Below are 17,411 nucleotides of genomic sequence, written 5' to 3'. Positions count from 1 at the left end.
TTTTGGGGGTGCTGAGGGGATGTGGGCCTTGTGTCGGGGGAGCTGGTCTTGTAATGGGTTTGCTGAGGGGATGTGGGCCTTGTTTTGGGGTTCTGAGGGGATCTGGGGCATTGTGTTGGGGGTGCAGGGCTTGTGGTAGGGGTGCTGAGGGGATCGGGGCATTGTGTTGGGGGTGCTGGGCTTGGGGTAGGGGTGCTGGGGGGATCTGGCCATTGCGTTGGGGGTGCAGAGGGGATCTGGGCGTTGTGGTGGGGCTGCTGAGGTGATCCGGGGCATTGTTTTGGAGGTGTGGGGCTTGTAGTGGGGGTGCTGAGGGGATCTGGCCATGTTTTCGAGGTGCAGGGCCTTTTTTTCCGTGGTGTAGAGGAGATCTGGGCATTGTGTTGGGGGTGCTGGGCTTGTGGTGGGGGTGCTGAGGGGATCTGGGGCTTGTATTGGAGGTGTTGGGCCTGTTATGGGGGTGCAGAGGGGATCTGGGCTGTGTGTTTGTTGTGTTGAGCTTGTGGGAGTGTTGAGGGGATCTGGGCTTGTTTTTGAGGTGTTGGGCTTGTGTTGCGGGGGCTGGGCTTGTTTTGGGGGTGCAGAGGGGAGCTGGGCATTGTGTTGGAGGTGCTGGGCCTAGTTTTGGGGGATCTGGGTGTTGTGTTGGGGGTGCTAGGCTTGTTTTCGGGCTGCTCAGTGGAGCTGGGTGTTGTGTTGGGGGTGCTGGTCTTGTCATGAGGGTACTGAAGGGATCTGGGCGTTGTGTTGGGGGTGCTGGGCTTGTGGTGGGGGTGCTGAGGGGATCTGGGCATTGTTTTTGAGGTGCTGGACTTGTCATAGTGGTGCTGAGGGGATCTGGGCTTGTGTTAGGGGTGCTGGGCGTGTTGTGCGAGTGCGGAGGGGATCTGGGGCTTGTATTGGAGGTGTTGGGCCTGTTATGGGTGTGCAGAGGGGATCTGGGCTGTGTGTTTGTTGTGTTGGGCTTGTGGGAGTGCAGAGGGGATCTGGGCTTGTCATGGGGGTGCTGAGGGGATCTGGACCTTCTTGTGGGGGTGCTGAGGGAATATGGGGCTTGTTTTGAGGTGCTGGGCTTGTCATGCAGGCTGCTGGGCTTTTTGTGGAAGTGCAGAGGGGAGCTGGGCGTTGTGTTGGAGTTGCTGGGCCTTGTTTTGGGGGTGCTGAGGGGATGTGGGCCTTGTGTCGGGGGAGCTGGTCTTGTAATGGGTTTGCTGAGGGGATGTGGGCCTTGTTTTGGGGTTGCTGAGGGGATCGGGGCATTGTGTTGGGGGTGCAGGGCTTGTGGTAGGGGTGCTGAGGGGATCTGGGCATTGCGTTGGGGGTGCAGGGCTTGTGGTGGGGCTGCTGAGGTGATCGGGGCATTGTTTTGGAGGTGCGGGGCTTGTAGTGGGGGTGCTGAGGGGATCTGGCCATGTTTTCGAGGTGCTGGGCCTTTTTTTCCGTGGTGCAGAGGAAATCTGGGCATTGTGTTGGGGGTGCTGGGCTTGTGGTGGGGGTGCAGAGGGGATCTGGGCGTTGTGGTGGGGGTGCTCAGGAGAACGGGGCCTTGTATTGGGGGTACTGAGGGGATCAGCGGCTTGTTTTCGAGGTGCTGGATGTGTTTTGGGAGTGCAGAGGGGATCAGGGCCTTGTGGTGGGGGTGCTGAGGGGATCTGGGCATTGTGTTGGGGGTGCTGAGGGGATCGGGGCATTGTATTGGGGGTGCTGGGTGTTGTTTTGGGGGAGCTGGGCTTGTGGCGGGGATGCTGAGGGGATCTGGGCTTTGTGTTTGGGGTGCTGGGCTTTGTTGTGGGGGTGCAGAGGGGATCAGGGCCTTGTGTTGGGGGTGCTGGACTTGTCATAGTGGTGCTGAGCGGATCTGGGCATTGTGTTGGGGGTGCTGGGCGTGTTGTGCGAGTGCGGAGGGGATCTGGGGCTTGTATTGGAGGTGTTGGGCCTGTTATGGGTGTGCAGAGGGGATTGGGCTGTGTGTTTGTTGTGTTGAGCTTGTGGGAGTGTTGAGGGGATCAGGGGCTTGTTTTTGAGGTGTTGGGCTTGTGTTGCGGGGGCTGGGCTTTTTTGGGGGGTGCAGAGGGGAGCTGGGCATTGTGTTGGAGGTGCTGGGCCTAGTTTTGGGGGATCTGGGTGTTGTGTTGGGGGTGCTAGGCTTGTTTTCGGGCTGCTCAGTGGAGCTGGGTGTTGTGTTGGGGGTGCTAGTCTTGTCATGAGGGTACTGAAGGGATCTGGGCGTTGTGTTGGGGGTGCTGGGCTTGTGGTGGGGGTGCTGAGGGGATCTGGGCGTTGTGTTGGGGGTGCTGGGCTTTGTTGTGGGGGTGCAGAGGGGATCTGGGCATTGTTTTTGAGGTGCTGGACTTGTCATAGTGGTGCTGAGGGGATCTGGGCTTGTGTTAGGGGTGCTGGGCGTGTTGTGCGAGTGTGGAGGGGATCTGGGGCTTGTATTGGAGGTGTTGGGCCTGTTATGGGTGTGCAGAGGGGATCTGGGCTGTGTGTTTGTTGTGTTGGGCTTGTGGGAGTGCAGAGGGGATCTGGGCTTGTCATGGGGGTGCTGAGGGGATCCGGACCTTCTTGTGGGGGTGCTGAGGGAATATGGGGCTTGTTTTGAGGTGCTGGGCTTGTCATGCAGGCTGCTGGGCTTTTTGTGGAAGTGCAGAGGGGAGCTGGGCGTTGTGTTGGAGTTGCTGGGCCTTGTTTTGGGGGTGCTGAGGGGATGTGGGCCTTGTGTCGGGGGAGCTGGTCTTGTAATGGGTTTGCTGAGGGGATGTGGGCCTTGTTTTGGGGTTCTGAGGGGATCTGGGGCATTGTGTTGGGGGTGCAGGGCTTGTGGTAGGGGTGCTGAGGGGATCGGGGCATTGTGTTGGGGGTGCTGGGCTTGGGGTAGGGGTGCTGGGGGGATCTGGCCATTGCGTTGGGGGTGCAGAGGGGATCTGGGCGTTGTGGTGGGGCTGCTGAGGTGATCCGGGGCATTGTTTTGGAGGTGCGGGGCTTGTAGTGGGGGTGCTGAGGGGATCTGGCCATGTTTTCGAGGTGCGGGGCCTTTTTTTCCGTGGTGTAGAGGAGATCTGGGCATTGTGTTGGGGGTGCTGGGCTTGTGGTGGGGGTGCTGAGGGGATCTGGGGCTTGTATTGGAGGTGTTGGGCCTGTTATGGGGGTGCAGAGGGGATCTGGGCTGTGTGTTTGTTGTGTTGAGCTTGTGGGAGTGTTGAGGGGATCTGGGCTTGTTTTTGAGGTGTTGGGCTTGTGTTGCGGGGGCTGGGCTTGTTTTGGGGGTGCAGAGGGGAGCTGGGCATTGTGTTGGAGGTGCTGGGCCTAGTTTTGGGGGATCTGGGTGTTGTGTTGGGGGTGCTAGGCTTGTTTTCGGGCTGCTCAGTGGAGCTGGGTGTTGTGTTGGGGGTGCTAGTCTTGTCATGAGGGTACTGAAGGGATCTGGGCGTTGTGTTGGGGGTGCTGGGCTTGTGGTGGGGGTGCAGAGGGTATCTCGGCGTTGTGTTGGGGGTGCTGGGCTTTGTTGTGGGGGTGCCGAGGGGATCTGGGCATTGTTTTTGAGGTGCTGGACTTGTCATAGTGGTGCTGAGGGGATCTGGGCTTGTGTTAGGGGTGCTGGGCGTGTTGTGCCAGTGCGGAGGGGATCTGGGGCTTGTATTGGAGGTGTTGGGCCTGTTATGGGGGTGCAGAGGGGATCTGGGCTGTGTGTTTGTTGTGTTGGGCTTGTGGGAGTGCAGAGGGGATCTGGGCTTGTCATGGGGGTGCTGAGGGGATCTGGACCTTCTTGTGGGGGTGCTGAGGGAATATGGGGCTTGTTTTGAGGTGCTGGGCTTGTCATGCAGGCTGCTGGGCTTTTTGTGGAAGTGCAGAGGGGAGCTGGGCGTTGTGTTGGAGTTGCTGGGCCTTGTTTTGGGGGTGCTGAGGGGATGTGGGCCTTGTGTCGGGGGAGCTGGTCTTGTAATGGGTTTGCTGAGGGGATGTGGGCCTTGTTTTGGGGTTGCTGAGGGGATCGGGGCATTGTGTTGGGGGTGCAGGGCTTGTGGTAGGGGTGCTGAGGGGATCTGGGCATTGCGTTGGGGGTGCAGGGCTTGTGGTGGGGCTGCTGAGGTGATCCGGGGCATTGTTTTGGAGGTGCGGGGCTTGTAGTGGGGGTGCTGAGGGGATCTGGCCATGTTTTCGAGGTGCTGGGCCTTTTTTTCCGTGGTGCAGAGGAAATCTGGGCATTGTGTTGGGGGTGCTGGGCTTGTGGTGGGGGTGCAGAGGGGATCTGGGCGTTGTGGTGGGGGTGCTCAGGAGAACGGGGCCTTGTATTGGGGGTACTGAGGGGATCAGCGGCTTGTTTTCGAGGTGCTGGATGTGTTTTGGGAGTGCAGAGGGGATCAGGGCCTTGTGGTGGGGGTGCTGAGGGGATCTGGGCATTGTGTTGGGGGTGCTGAGGGGATCGGGGCATTGTGTTGGGGGTGCTGGGTGTTGTTTTTGGACTGCTGGGCTTGTGGTGGGGATGCTGAGGGGATCTGGGCTTTGTGTTTGGGGTGCTGGGCTTTGTTGTGGGGGTGCCGAGGGGATCAGGGCCTTGTGTTGGGGGTGCTGGACTTGTCATAGTGGTGCTGAGCGGATCTGGGCATTGTGTTGGGGGTGCTGGGCGTGTTGTGCGAGTGCGGAGGGGATCTGGGGCTTGTATTGGAGGTGTTGGGCCTGTTATGGGTGTGCAGAGGGGATTGGGCTGTGTGTTTGTTGTGTTGAGCTTGTGGGAGTGTTGAGGGGATCAGGGGCTTGTTTTTGAGGTGTTGGGCTTGTGTTGCGGGTGCTGGGCTTGTTTTGGGGGTGCAGAGGGGAGCTGGGCATTGTGTTGGAGGTGCTGGGCCTAGTTTTGGGGGATCTGGGTGTTGTGTTGGGGGTGCTAGGCTTGTTTTCGGGCTGCTCAGTGGAGCTGGGTGTTGTGTTGGGGGTGCTAGTCTTGTCATGAGGGTACTGAAGGGATCTGGGCGTTGTGTTGGGGGTGCTGGGCTTGTGGTGGGGGTGCTGAGGGGATCTGGGCGTTGTGTTGGGGGTGCTGGGCTTTGTTGTGGGGGTGCAGAGGGGATCTGGGCATTGTTTTTGAGGTGCTGGACTTGTCATAGTGGTGCTGAGGGGATCTGGGCTTGTGTTAGGGGTGCTGGGCGTGTTGTGCCAGTGCGGAGGGGATCTGGGGCTTGTATTGGAGGTGTTGGGCCTGTTATGGGGGTGCAGAGGGGATCTGGGCTGTGTGTTTGTTGTGTTGGGCTTGTGGGAGTGCAGAGGGGATCTGGGCTTGTCATGGGGGTGCTGAGGGGATCCGGACCTTCTTGTGGGGGTGCTGAGGGAATATGGGGCTTGTTTTGAGGTGCTGGGCTTGTCATGCAGGCTGCTGGGCTTTTTGTGGAAGTGCAGAGGGGAGCTGGGCGTTGTGTTGGAGTTGCTGGGCTTTGTTTTAGGGGTGCTGAGGGGATCTGGGCATTGTTTTTGAAGTGCTGGGCTTTGTTGTGGGGGTGCAGAGGGGATCTGGGCATTGTGTTGGGGGTGCAGGGCTTGTGGTAGGGGTGCTGAGGGGATCTGGGCTTGTGTTAGGGGTGCTGGGCGTGTTGTGCCAGTGCGGAGGGGATCTGGGGCTTGTATTGGAGGTGTTGGGCCTGTTATGGGTGTGCAGAGGGGATCTGGGCTGTGTGTTTGTTATGTTGGGCTTGTGGGAGTGCAGAGGGGATCTGGGCTTGTCATGGGGGTGCTGAGGGGATCCGGACCTTCTTGTGGGGGTGCTGAGGGAATATGGGGCTTGTTTTGAGGTGCTGGGCTTGTCATGCAGGCTGCTGGGCTTTTTGTGGAAGTGCAGAGGGGAGGTGGGCGTTGTGTTGGAGTTGCTGGGCCTTGTTTTGGGGGTGCTGAGGGGATGTGGGCCTTGTGTCGGGGGAGCTGGTCTTGTAATGGGTTTGCTGAGGGGATCTGGGCCTTGTTTTGGGGTTGCTGAGGGGATCGGGGCATTGTGTTGGGGGTGCAGGGCTTGTGGTAGGGGTGCTGAGGGGATCTGGGCATTGCGTTGGGGGTGCAGGGCTTGTGGTGCAGCTGCTGAGGTGATCGGGGCATTGTTTTGGAGGTGCGGGGCTTGTAGTGGGGGTGCTGAGGGGATCTGGCCATGTTTTCGAGGTGCTGGGCCTTTTTTTCCGTGGTGCAGAGGAAATCTGGGCATTGTGTTGGGGGTGCTGGGCTTGTGGTGGGGGTGCAGAGGGGATCTGGGCGTTGTGGTGGGGGTGCTCAGGAGAACGGGGCCTTGTATTGGGGGTACTGAGGGGATCAGCGGCTTGTTTTCGAGGTGCTGGATGTGTTTTGGGAGTGCAGAGGGGATCAGGGCCTTGTGGTGGGGGTGCTGAGGGGATCTGGGCATTGTGTTGGGGGTGCTGAGGGGATCGGGGCATTGTGTTGGGGGTGCTGGGTGTTGTTTTTGGACTGCTGGGCTTGTGGTGGGGATGCTGAGGGGATCTGGGCTTTGTGTTTGGGGTGCTGGGCTTTGTTGTGGGGGTGCCGAGGGGATCAGGGCCTTGTGTTGGGGGTGCTGGACTTGTCATAGTGGTGCTGAGCGGATCTGGGCATTGTGTTGGGGGTGCTGGGCGTGTTGTGCGAGTGCGGAGGGGATCTGGGGCTTGTATTGGAGGTGTTGGGCCTGTTATGGGTGTGCAGAGGGGATTGGGCTGTGTGTTTGTTGTGTTGAGCTTGTGGGAGTGTTGAGGGGATCAGGGGCTTGTTTTTGAGGTGTTGGGCTTGTGTTGCGGGGGCTGGGCTTGTTTTGGGGGTGCAGAGGGGAGCTGGGCATTGTGTTGGAGGTGCTGGGCCTAGTTTTGGGGGATCTGGGTGTTGTGTTGGGGGTGCTAGGCTTGTTTTCGGGCTGCTCAGTGGAGCTGGGTGTTGTGTTGGGGGTGCTGGTCTTGTCATGAGGGTACTGAACGGGATCTGGGCGTTGTGTTGGGGGTGCTGGGCTTGTTGTGGGGGTGCTGAGGGGATCTGGGCTGTGTGTTTGTTGTGTTGGTCTTTGTTGTGGGGGTGCAGAGGGGATCTGGGCATTGTTTTTGAGGTGCTGGACTTGTCATAGTGGTGCTGAGGGGATCTGGGCTTGTGTTAGGGGTGCTGGGCGTGTTGTGCCAGTGCGGAGGGGATCTGGGGCTTGTATTGGAGGTGTTGGGCCTGTTATGGGGGTGCAGAGGGGATCTGGGCTGTGTGTTTGTTGTGTTGGTCTTGTGGGAGTGCAGAGGGCATCTGGGCTTGTCATGGGGGTGCTGAGGGGATCCGGACCTTCTTGTGGGGGTGCTGAGGGAATATGGGGCTTGTTTTGAGGTGCTGGGCTTGTCATGCAGGCTGCTGGGCTTTTTGTGGAAGTGCAGAGGGGAGCTGGGCGTTGTGTTGGAGTTGCTGGGCCTTGTTTTGGGGGTGCTGAGGGGATGTGGGCCTTGTGTCGGGGGAGCTGGTCTTGTAATGGGTTTGCTGAGGGGATCTGGGCCTTGTTTTGGGGTTGCTGAGGGGATCGGGGCATTGTGTTGGGGGTGCAGGGCTTGTGGTAGGGGTGCTGAGGGGATCTGGGCATTGCGTTGGGGGTGCAGGGCTTGTGGTGGGGCTTCTGAGGTGATCGGGGCATTGTTTTGGAGGTGCGGGGCTTGTAGTGGGGGTGCTGAGGGGATCTGGCCATGTTTTCGAGGTGCTGGGCCTTTTTTTCCGTGGTGCAGAGGAAATCTGGGCATTGTGTTGGGGGTGCTGGGCTTGTGGTGGGGGTGCAGAGGGGATCTGGGCGTTGTGGTGGGGGTGCTCAGGAGAACGGGGCCTTGTATTGGGGGTACTGAGGGGATCAGCGGCTTGTTTTCGAGGTGCTGGATGTGTTTTGGGAGTGCAGAGGGGATCAGGGCCTTGTGGTGGGGGTGCTGAGGGGATCTGGGCATTGTGTTGGGGGTGCTGAGGGGATCGGGGCATTGTGTTGGGGGTGCTGGGTGTTGTTTTTGGACTGCTGGGCTTGTGGTGGGGATGCTGAGGGGATCTGGGCTTTGTGTTTGGGGTGCTGGGCTTTGTTGTGGGGGTGCCGAGGGGATCAGGGCCTTGTGTTGGGGGTGCTGGACTTGTCATAGTGGTGCTGAGCGGATCTGGGCATTGTGTTGGGGGTGCTGGGCGTGTTGTGCGAGTGCGGAGGGGATCTGGGGCTTGTATTGGAGGTGTTGGGCCTGTTATGGGTGTGCAGAGGGGATTGGGCTGTGTGTTTGTTATGTTGAGCTTGTGGGAGTGTTGAGGGGATCAGGGGCTTGTTTTTGAGGTGTTGGGCTTGTGTTGCGGGGGCTGGGCTTGTTTTGGGGGTGCAGAGGGGAGCTGGGCATTGTGTTGGAGGTGCTGGGCCTAGTTTTGGGGGATCTGGGTGTTGTGTTGGGGGTGCTAGGCTTGTTTTCGGGCTGCTCAGTGGAGCTGGGTGTTGTGTTGGGGGTGCTAGTCTTGTCATGAGGGTACTGAAGGGATCTGGGCGTTGTGTTGGGGGTGCTGGGCTTGTGGTGGGGGTGCTGAGGGGATCTGGGCGTTGTGTTGGGGGTGCTGGGCTTTGTTGTGGGGGTGCAGAGGGGATCTGGGCATTGTTTTTGAGGTGCTGGACTTGTCATAGTGGTGCTGAGGGGATCTGGGCTTGTGTTAGGGGTGTGGGCATGTTGTGCGAGTGCGGAGGGGATCTGGGGCTTGTATTGGAGGTGTTGGGCCTGTTATGGGTGTGCAGAGGGGATCTGGGCTGTGTGTTTGTTGTGTTGGGCTTGTGGGAGTGCAGAGGGGATCTGGGCTTGTCATGGGGGTGCTGAGGGGATCTGGACCTTCTTGTGGGGGTGCTGAGGGAATATGGGGCTTGTTTTGAGGTGCTGGGCTTGTCATGCAGGCTGCTGGGCTTTTTGTGGAAGTGCAGAGGGGAGCTGGGCGTTGTGTTGGAGTTGCTGGGCCTTGTTTTGGGGGTGCTGAGGGGATGTGGGCCTTGTGTCGGGGGAGCTGGTCTTGTAATGGGTTTGCTGAGGGGATGTGGGCCTTGTTTTGGGGTTCTGAGGGGATCTGGGGCATTGTGTTGGGGGTGCAGGGCTTGTGGTAGGGGTGCTGAGGGGATCGGGGCATTGTGTTGGGGGTGCTGGGCTTGGGGTAGGGGTGCTGGGGGGATCTGGCCATTGCGTTGGGGGTGCAGAGGGGATCTGGGCGTTGTGGTGGGGCTGCTGAGGTGATCCGGGGCATTGTTTTGGAGGTGCGGGGCTTGTAGTGGGGGTGCAGAGGGGATCTGGCCATGTTTTCGAGGTGCGGGGCCTTTTTTTCCGTGGTGTAGAGGAGATCTGGGCATTGTGTTGGGGGTGCTGGGCCTTGTTTTGGGGGATCTGGGTGTTGTGTTGGGGGTGCTAGGCTTGTTTTCGGGCTGCTCAGTGGAGCTGGGTGTTGTGTTGGGGGTGCTAGTCTTGTCATGAGGGTACTGAAGGGATCTGGGCGTTGTGTTGGGGGTGCTGGGCTTGTGGTGGGGGTGCTGAGGGGATCTGGGCATTGTTTTTGAAGTGCTGGGCTTTGTTGTGGGGGTGCAGAGGGGATCTGGGCATTGTTTTTGAGGTGCTGGACTTGTCATAGTGGTGCTGAGGGGATCTGGGCTTGTGTTAGGGGTGCTGGGCGTGTTGTGCCAGTGCGGAGGGGATCTGGGGCTTGTATTGGAGGTGTTGGGCCTGTTATGGGTGTGCAGAGGGGATCTGGGCTGTGTGTTTGTTGTGTTGGGCTTGTGGGAGTGCAGAGGGGATCTGGGCTTGTCATGGGGGTGCTGAGGGGATCTGGACCTTCTTGTGGGGGTGCTGAGGGAATATGGGGCTTGTTTTGAGGTGCTGGGCTTGTCATGCAGGCTGCTGGGCTTTTTGTGGAAGTGCAGAGGGGAGGTGGGCGTTGTGTTGGAGTTGCTGGGCCTTGTTTTGGGGGTGCTGAGGGGATGTGGGCCTTGTGTCGGGGGAGCTGGTCTTGTAAGGGGTTTGCTGAGGGGATCTGGGCCTTGTTTTGGGGTTCTGAGGGGATCTGGGGCATTGTGTTGGGGGTGCAGGGCTTGTGGTAGGGGTGCTGAGGGGATCGGGGCATTGTGTTGGGGGTGCTGGGCTTGGGGTAGGAGTGCTGGGGGGATCTGGCCACTGCGTTGGGGGTGCAGAGGGGATCTGGGCGTTGTGGTGGGGCTGCTGAGGTGATCCGGGGCATTGTTTTGGAGGTGCGGGGCTTGTAGTGGGGGTGCTGAGTGGATCTGGCCATGTTTTCGAGGTGCGGGGCCTTTTTTTCCGTGGTGTAGAGGAGATCTGGGCATTGTGTTGGGGGTGCTGGGCTTGTGGTGGGGGTGCTGAGGGGATCTGGGGCTTGTATTGGAGGTGTTGGGCCTGTTATGGGGGTGCAGAGGGGATCTGGGCTGTGTGTTTGTTGTGTTGAGCTTGTGGGAGTGTTGAGGGGATCTGGGCTTGTTTTTGAGGTGTTGGGCTTGTGTTGCGGGGGCTGGGCTTGTTTTGGGGGTGCAGAGGGGAGCTGGGCATTGTGTTGGAGGTGCTGGGCCTAGTTTTGGGGGATCTGGGTGTTGTGTTGGGGGTGCTAGGCTTGTTTTCGGGCTGCTCAGTGGAGCTGGGTGTTGTGTTGGGGGTGCTGGTCTTGTCATGAGGGTACTGAACGGGATCTGGGCGTTGTGTTGGGGGTGCTGGGCTTGTTGTGGGGGTGCTGAGGGGATCTGGGCTGTGTGTTTGTTGTGTTGGGCTTTGTTGTGGGGGTGCAGAGGAGATCTGGGCATTGTTTTTGAGGTGCTGGACTTGTCATAGTGGTGCTGAGGGGATCTGGGCTTGTGTTAGGGGTGCTGGGCGTGTTGTGCGAGTGTGGAGGGGATCTGGGGCTTGTATTGGAGGTGTTGGGCCTGTTATGGGTGTGCAGAGGGGATCTGGGCTGTGTGTTTGTTGTGTTGGGCTTGTGGGAGTGCAGAGGGGATCTGGGCTTGTCATGGGGGTGCTGAGGGGATCCGGACCTTCTTGTGGGGGTGCTGAGGGAATATGGGGCTTGTTTTGAGGTGCTGGGCTTGTCATGCAGGCTGCTGGGCTTTTTGTGGAAGTGCAGAGGGGAGCTGGGCGTTGTGTTGGAGTTGCTGGGCTTTGTTTTAGGGGTGCTGAGGGGATCTGGGCATTGTTTTTGAAGTGCTGGGCTTTGTTGTGGGGGTGCCGAGGGGATCTGGGCATTGTTTTTGAGGTGCTGGACTTGTCATAGTGGTGCTGAGGGGATCTGGGCTTGTGTTAGGGGTGCTGGGCGTGTTGTGCCAGTGCGGAGGGGATCTGGGGCTTGTATTGGAGGTTTTGGGCCTGTTATGGGGGTGCTGAGGGGATCTGGGCTGTGTGTTTGTTGTGTTGGGCTTGTGGGAGTGCAGAGGGCATCTGGGCTTGTCATGGGGGTGCTGAGGGGATCCGGACCTTCTTGTGGGGGTGCTGAGGGAATATGGGGCTTGTTTTGAGGTGCTGGGCTTGTCATGCAGGCTGCTGGGCTTTTTGTGGAAGTGCAGAGGGGAGCTGGGCGTTGTGTTGGAGTTGCTGGGCCTTGTTTTGGGGGTGCTGAGGGGATCTGGGCATTGTTTTTGAAGTGCTGGGCTTTGTTGTGTGAGTGCGGAGGGGATCTGGGGCTTGTATTGGAGGTGTTGGGCCTGTTATGGGTGTGCAGAGGGGATCTGGGCTGTGTGTTTGTTGTGTTGGGCTTGTGGGAGTGCAGAGGGGATCTGGGCTTGTCATGGGGGTGCTGAGGGGATCCGGACCTTCTTGTGGGGGTGCTGAGGGAATATGGGGCTTGTTTTGAGGTGCTGGGCTTGTCATGCAGGCTGCTGGGCTTTTTGTGGAAGTGCAGAGGGGAGCTGGGCGTTGTGTTGGAGTTGCTGGGCTTTGTTTTAGGGGTGCTGAGGGGATCTGGGCATTGTTTTTGAAGTGCTGGGCTTTGTTGTGGGGGTGCAGAGGGGATCTGGGCATTGTGTTGGGGGTGCTGGACTTGTCATAGTGGTGCTGAGGGGATCTGGGCTTGTGTTAGGGGTGCTGGGCGTGTTGTGCCAGTGCGGAGGGGATCTGGGGCTTGTATTGGAGGTGTTGGGCCTGTTATGGGGGTGCAGAGGGGATCTGGGCTGTGTGTTTGTTGTGTTGGGCTTGTGGGAGTGCAGAGGGCATCTGGGCTTGTCATGGGGGTGCTGAGGGGATCTGGACCTTCTTGTGGGGGTGCTGAGGGAATATGGGGCTTGTTTTGAGGTGCTGGGCTTGTCATGCAGGCTGCTGGGCTTTTTGTGGAAGTGCAGAGGGGAGCTGGGCGTTGTGTTGGAGTTGCTGGGCCTTGTTTTGGGGGTGCTGAGGGGATGTGGGCCTTGTGTCGGGGGAGCTGGTCTTGTAATGGGTTTGCTGAGGGGATGTGGGCCTTGTTTTGGGGTTCTGAGGGGATCTGGGGCATTGTGTTGGAGGTGCGGGGCTTCTGGTGGGGGTGCTGAGGGGATCGGGGCATTGTATTGGGGGTGCTGGGCTTGTGGTAGGGGTGCTGAGGGGATCTGGGCATTGCGTTGGGGGTGCAGAGGGGATCTGGGGCATTGTGTTGGGGGTGCTGGGCTTGTGGTGGGGGTGCAGAGGGGATCCGAGCGTTGTTTTGGGGGTGCTGCGCGTTGTTTTTGGAGTGCTGGGCTTGTGGTGAGGATGCTGAGGTGATTTAGGCTGTGTTTTTGGTTTGTTGGGCGTGTGGGAGTGCCTAGGGGATCTGGGCTATGTGTCGGTGGTGCTGACCGGATCTGGGCCTTTTTGTGGGGGTCCTGAGGGGATCTGGGGCTTGTTTTCAAGGTGCTGGCCTTGTTTTGGGGGTGCTGGCCTTGTTTTTGGGGTGCAGAGAGGATCTGGGCATTGTTGTGGGGCTGCTGAGGGAATATGGGGCTTGTTTTCGAGGTGCTGGGCTTGTTTTGCAGGGGATCTGGGCTTTTTGTGGGGGTGCAGAGGGGATGTGGGCGTTGTGTCGGGGTAGCTGGTCTTGTAATGGGTTTGCTGAGGGGATCTGGGCCTTGTTATGGGGTTGCTGAGGGGATCTGGGCATTGCGTTGGGGGTGCAGGGCGTGTGGTGGGGTGCTGAGGTGATCAGGGCGTTGTTTTGGAGGTGCGGGGCTTGTAGTGGGGGTGCTGAAGGGATCTGGCTTTGTTTTCGAGGTGCTGGGCCTTTTTTCCGTGGTGCAGAGGAGATCTGGGCATTGTGTTGGGGGTGCTGGGCTTGTGGTCAGGGTTCTGAGGGGATCTGGGCTTTGTGTCGGGGGAGCTGGTCTTGGAATGGGTTTGCTGAGGGGATCTGGGCCCTGTTGTGGGGGTGCTGAGGGGATCGGGGCATTGTGTTGGGGGTGCTTGTTTTCGAGGTGCTTGGCTTGTCATGCAGGCTGCTGGGCTTTTTGTGGAAGTGCAGAGTGGAGCTGGGCGTTGTGTTGGAGCTGTTGGGCCTTGTTTTGGGGGTGCTGAGGGGATCTGGGCCTTGTTTTGGGGTTGCTGAGGGGATCGGGGCATTGCGTTGGGGGTGCAGGGCTTGTGGTAGGGGTTGCTGAGGGGATCTGGCCTTGTTTTGGAGGTGCTGGGCTTGTAGTGCGGGTGCTGAGGGAATCTGTCCTTATTTTCGACGTGCTGGGCCTTTTTTCCGTGGTGCAGAGGAGATCTGGGCATTGTGTTGGGGGTGGTGGGCCTTGTGCTCGGCTTGCAGCAGCGATCTGGAGCTGTCATGGAGGTGGAGAGGGGATCTGGGCTTGTATTTCGGGTGCTGGGTCTTTTTTTAGTGGGGGTGCGGAGGGGATCTGGGCCTTGTTCCGGGGAGATCTGGGCGGTGTGTTGGGGGTGCTGAGGGGTTCTGGGCGTTGTTTTCGGGGTGCTGGGCTTATCGGCGTCCTGAGGGGATCTGGGTGTTGTGTTGGGAGTGCAGAGACTGTGTCGCTGGCTCCTTGAAAGCCTCAGCTGCAGCCTCTTGAAATGGGGCTACTCACCCCCCAGCAGGCAGCCCGCACGCCCTCCACCACTGCGTATGCCATGGCTCATGCAGCTTCCCGATTGTTCCTGTCTCCGCCTCTGGAGAACTCCGCAGATGCTTGGAGCTGCAGCTCACCTGGGTCACAACAAGGCACGAGGCATGTGGCCGCTCCTCTTGCCCACAGCCCCTTGGCAGCACACGCAGCGACACAGTCACAGCTCTGCCTTCCCCTCTGAGTGGCATGCCACCACACCTCTGCCTCAGCACTCCTGCCTAGCTGAGAGCCACCAGAGCCACTGCCAGGGGCTGCTGTTGGCCAGGCAAGAGCCAGCACTACCTGGGCATCTTCCATAGGCAGCATGGGGGCACTCGCATGCTGCCCAATGTCTCTTTGCTCCACCTGGGAGGCAGAAAGCAGGTGACAACCCTCCCTCAGGGCTCCCTTTTGCCCCTGAGCAGGCACCCCTGCACCAGGCAGGCCCCAAAGGCACCCAGCCTTGCCGCACAGAGGGGCCCTGCAGACACACCTGCACCGGGCGCCTGGGCTGTGTCTCAGCACCAGGCAGCCTTTCGGGCAGCTCTGCGGCAGCCTTTCCATTTACCCTGGCCCTCCCTAAGCCATTGCCTGCTCTTCAGCACTCCCAACACCCATCCCCTCCTTGGCCTCTGCACCTCAGCCACGCCATGAGCACCTCTCTGCCTCTGGGCTCCATCCTGCCCTCAGTCTCCCCAGGGCCACGCCGCAGCTGCAAGGCCCGCAGGCACACATTCAGGGAGCCCCCCGCATCACGGTCTCTCGCACAGCCTGATGCCCTGCAGCCAAGGCCTCTGCCTACCCTGCCTCCTGCCTTGCTCCACACTCCTCCTCCGCTTCCTTGTGCACCACAGAGGCTGCTGCAAGAAGAGGCACACACAGAGTGAGCGAGGGCAGCTCCTCTGCCAAGCCTTGCCTGCGCCAGAGGCATGTGGGTGCCGGCAGCAGCGGCGATTTCTTGCTGCGACCAGCTGCACAGTGCCGCACTCACTCTTGCATGTGGTTGCTCACCTCCAGCCTCCTCCTTCCTCTCTCTCTGCCTCATTGTCCTCGGCAGAGCTCTCGCACTAGTGCAGCACGAGTGTGCTGCTGGCTCTTTTGCATGAGCAGCAGCCCCTTGCTTCTTCTCAGGCCAGCCCTTGCTCTCCACCTCTTGCCGCCTCTGCGCCTGCTCCACCCCCACTTGCCTCTCACCTGCCCTTCTGCAGCAGCCCAAGATGATGCCTTCGAGCCTCCGATGCGCCAGCAGCGCCCCACCAGCAATCTCGCAGGCCCTGTCCCGTTGGGCACCTGAGGGCCGAGGCAGCTTGCACCTCATGCCCAGTTTGCCCTCTGGGCCTCTGGAGGCTTCTGCACGATGCACTGGCGATGTCTCACATGCGCCGGCCACTCTGTGTGTGCAACTTTTGGGAGGCAGTCCAGCAGCTCATGGCCTTCATCGCTCACCAGCACCGCCTGGTTGTCAGCACAACGGAGCCGGCTCTGCCTGTGCAGTGCACATATTGCTGTTGCCCTCTTCTCAGCACCCCCCCACCACAATCCTCTCTTGGCCTCGGCAGCTCAGCACGGCCATGCCCACCTCTCTGCCTCTGGGCTGCATCCTGCTCTGCCCCGGCCTGCGCCTCCCCCCGCTCCTGCGGCACCTGCCCAGGCCACAGGCACACACTAGTGCCCTCCCCATTCCAGCACCTGCCGCAGGGGCAGACCTCTGCAGCCAAGGCCTCCCCTTGCCCTGCCTCCCGCCTCTCTGCCCCCAAAACACCCCCAGCGCCCCCAACCCCCAGATCCCCCCCGCACCCCCCACAACCCCCAGATCCCCTCAGCAGGGACAGACAAGGCTTCACTCCCCGCCCCACGCTGCCATCCACAACCCGCCAATCAGGACACAGCTAACACTCCCACACCCACCAATCAGGAGGCTCCTACCGCAGCTGTTGCTCCGGCAGCTTCTAGAAGCTTCCCCGGGCCAGCAGGGAGTGAGGAAATGCCCAGAGAAAACGGGCTCCGGAGAAAAGGAGTAATGGAGCCACAACCAGCTGCTCGGGGGGAGAGGGCATCCCACCCCCTGCCCCTGCGCCTGACTCCGTAACCCCCGAGTGAAAATTAATCAGGAACGCCCCAAGGAAATGGCGGGGGGGGGGGGTGAGGGGAAAGGGGGAGCTGCTGAAAAACAAAGAACAGCCAAACCCCAACCCAGCCTCCTTCCCAGGGGTAAATAAATAAAACCCACAGTGTGTAAGTAAATAAATGACCCCTATGGGTGATTGCTTGTGGGGGAGGAAGAAGAAAAAGACAAAAAAACTGCTGGAAAAAAACCTGGAGAGTTTCAAGGCTGTAAAAAACTTCCTCAGGAAATACATTTTAAAAACCTGCACACAAGCTGCTCAAATATGGGCAACCTCCATCTGCCAAAAGTCAGGGAGAAAAAAAAAAGAAATAGTTGCAAATCAGAAAGGAAATGTGCCACCCTCCTCCCCCAAAAAGGTGAAAATGTGGGGAATCCTTTCCCCCTTGCCCCTCCAAGAGCCGCTCCAATAACAATTGGCGATGGAGAAGGCTGCGGTGGAGGCTGCTGCGTTTCTGGCTGGCGTGGCGAGAGCTGTCTGTGGCAGGAAATCCAGCCGGACCGCCCCGGTACGGCCTCCTGGGCGCTGCTTGCCAGATGGCTTCTCCCCTTGGCGCCACGACGAGTGCCCACATCTTGGGCAGCTCCTGGGACGAGGACCTGCCGCTTGTCCCCCCACCCCACTGTCTCCAGCACCAGGAGAGAGCCTGACTAGCGTTGCAGCCGCTCTGCTGCTTTTCACACCTTGTATGCGCCCTGACCCCCAATACAACGTCCAGATCCCCTCAGGAACGCCCCACACAAGGCCCAGATCCCCTCAGCACCCTAAAACAAAGCCCAGAACTCGAAAAACAAGGCCCAGCACCCCCAAAACAAGGCCCAGCACTCCCAAACATAAGGCCCAGATCCCGTTCAGCACCCCCATGACAAGCCGCGCACCACCAATACAAGGCCCAGATCCCCTCAGCACTCCCAAAACAAGCCCAGCACCCCCAACACAAGGCCCAGATCCCCTCAGCACCACCATAAGCCCAGCCCCCCAACAAAATGCCCAGATCTCCTCAGCACCCACAACACAAGCCCCGCACCCCCAACATATCCCCTCAGCACCCCCACAGCAAGGCCCAGCACCCCCAAAACAATGCCCAGATCGCCTCAGCACGTGCAAAACAAGACCCACCACTCACAAAACAAGGCCAAGATCCCCTCAGCACTACTAACACAAGGCCCAGATCCCCTCACCACCCCCCAAAAAAGACACAGATCCCATCAGAACCCCCAACACAAAGCCCAGCACTCCCAATACAAGGCCCAAATCCCCTCAACGTCCCCATGACA

General features: G+C 59.6%; 1 pseudogene; it reads right to left on the bottom strand.

The window, feature by feature from the left end:
• Positions 1–15,053, bottom strand: part of LOC138066519 (otoferlin-like) — a 144,086-nt pseudogene extending 129,033 nt beyond the window's left edge.
• Between the last annotated feature and the right edge of the window lie 2,358 nt (positions 15,054–17,411).

Source organism: Struthio camelus, chromosome 3, assembly GCF_040807025.1.
Source record: "Struthio camelus isolate bStrCam1 chromosome 3, bStrCam1.hap1, whole genome shotgun sequence".
Lineage (NCBI taxonomy): Eukaryota > Metazoa > Chordata > Aves > Struthioniformes > Struthionidae > Struthio > Struthio camelus.
The sequence above is the reverse complement of the archived record's forward strand: the minus strand, read 5'-3'. Positions and strand labels throughout refer to the sequence as shown.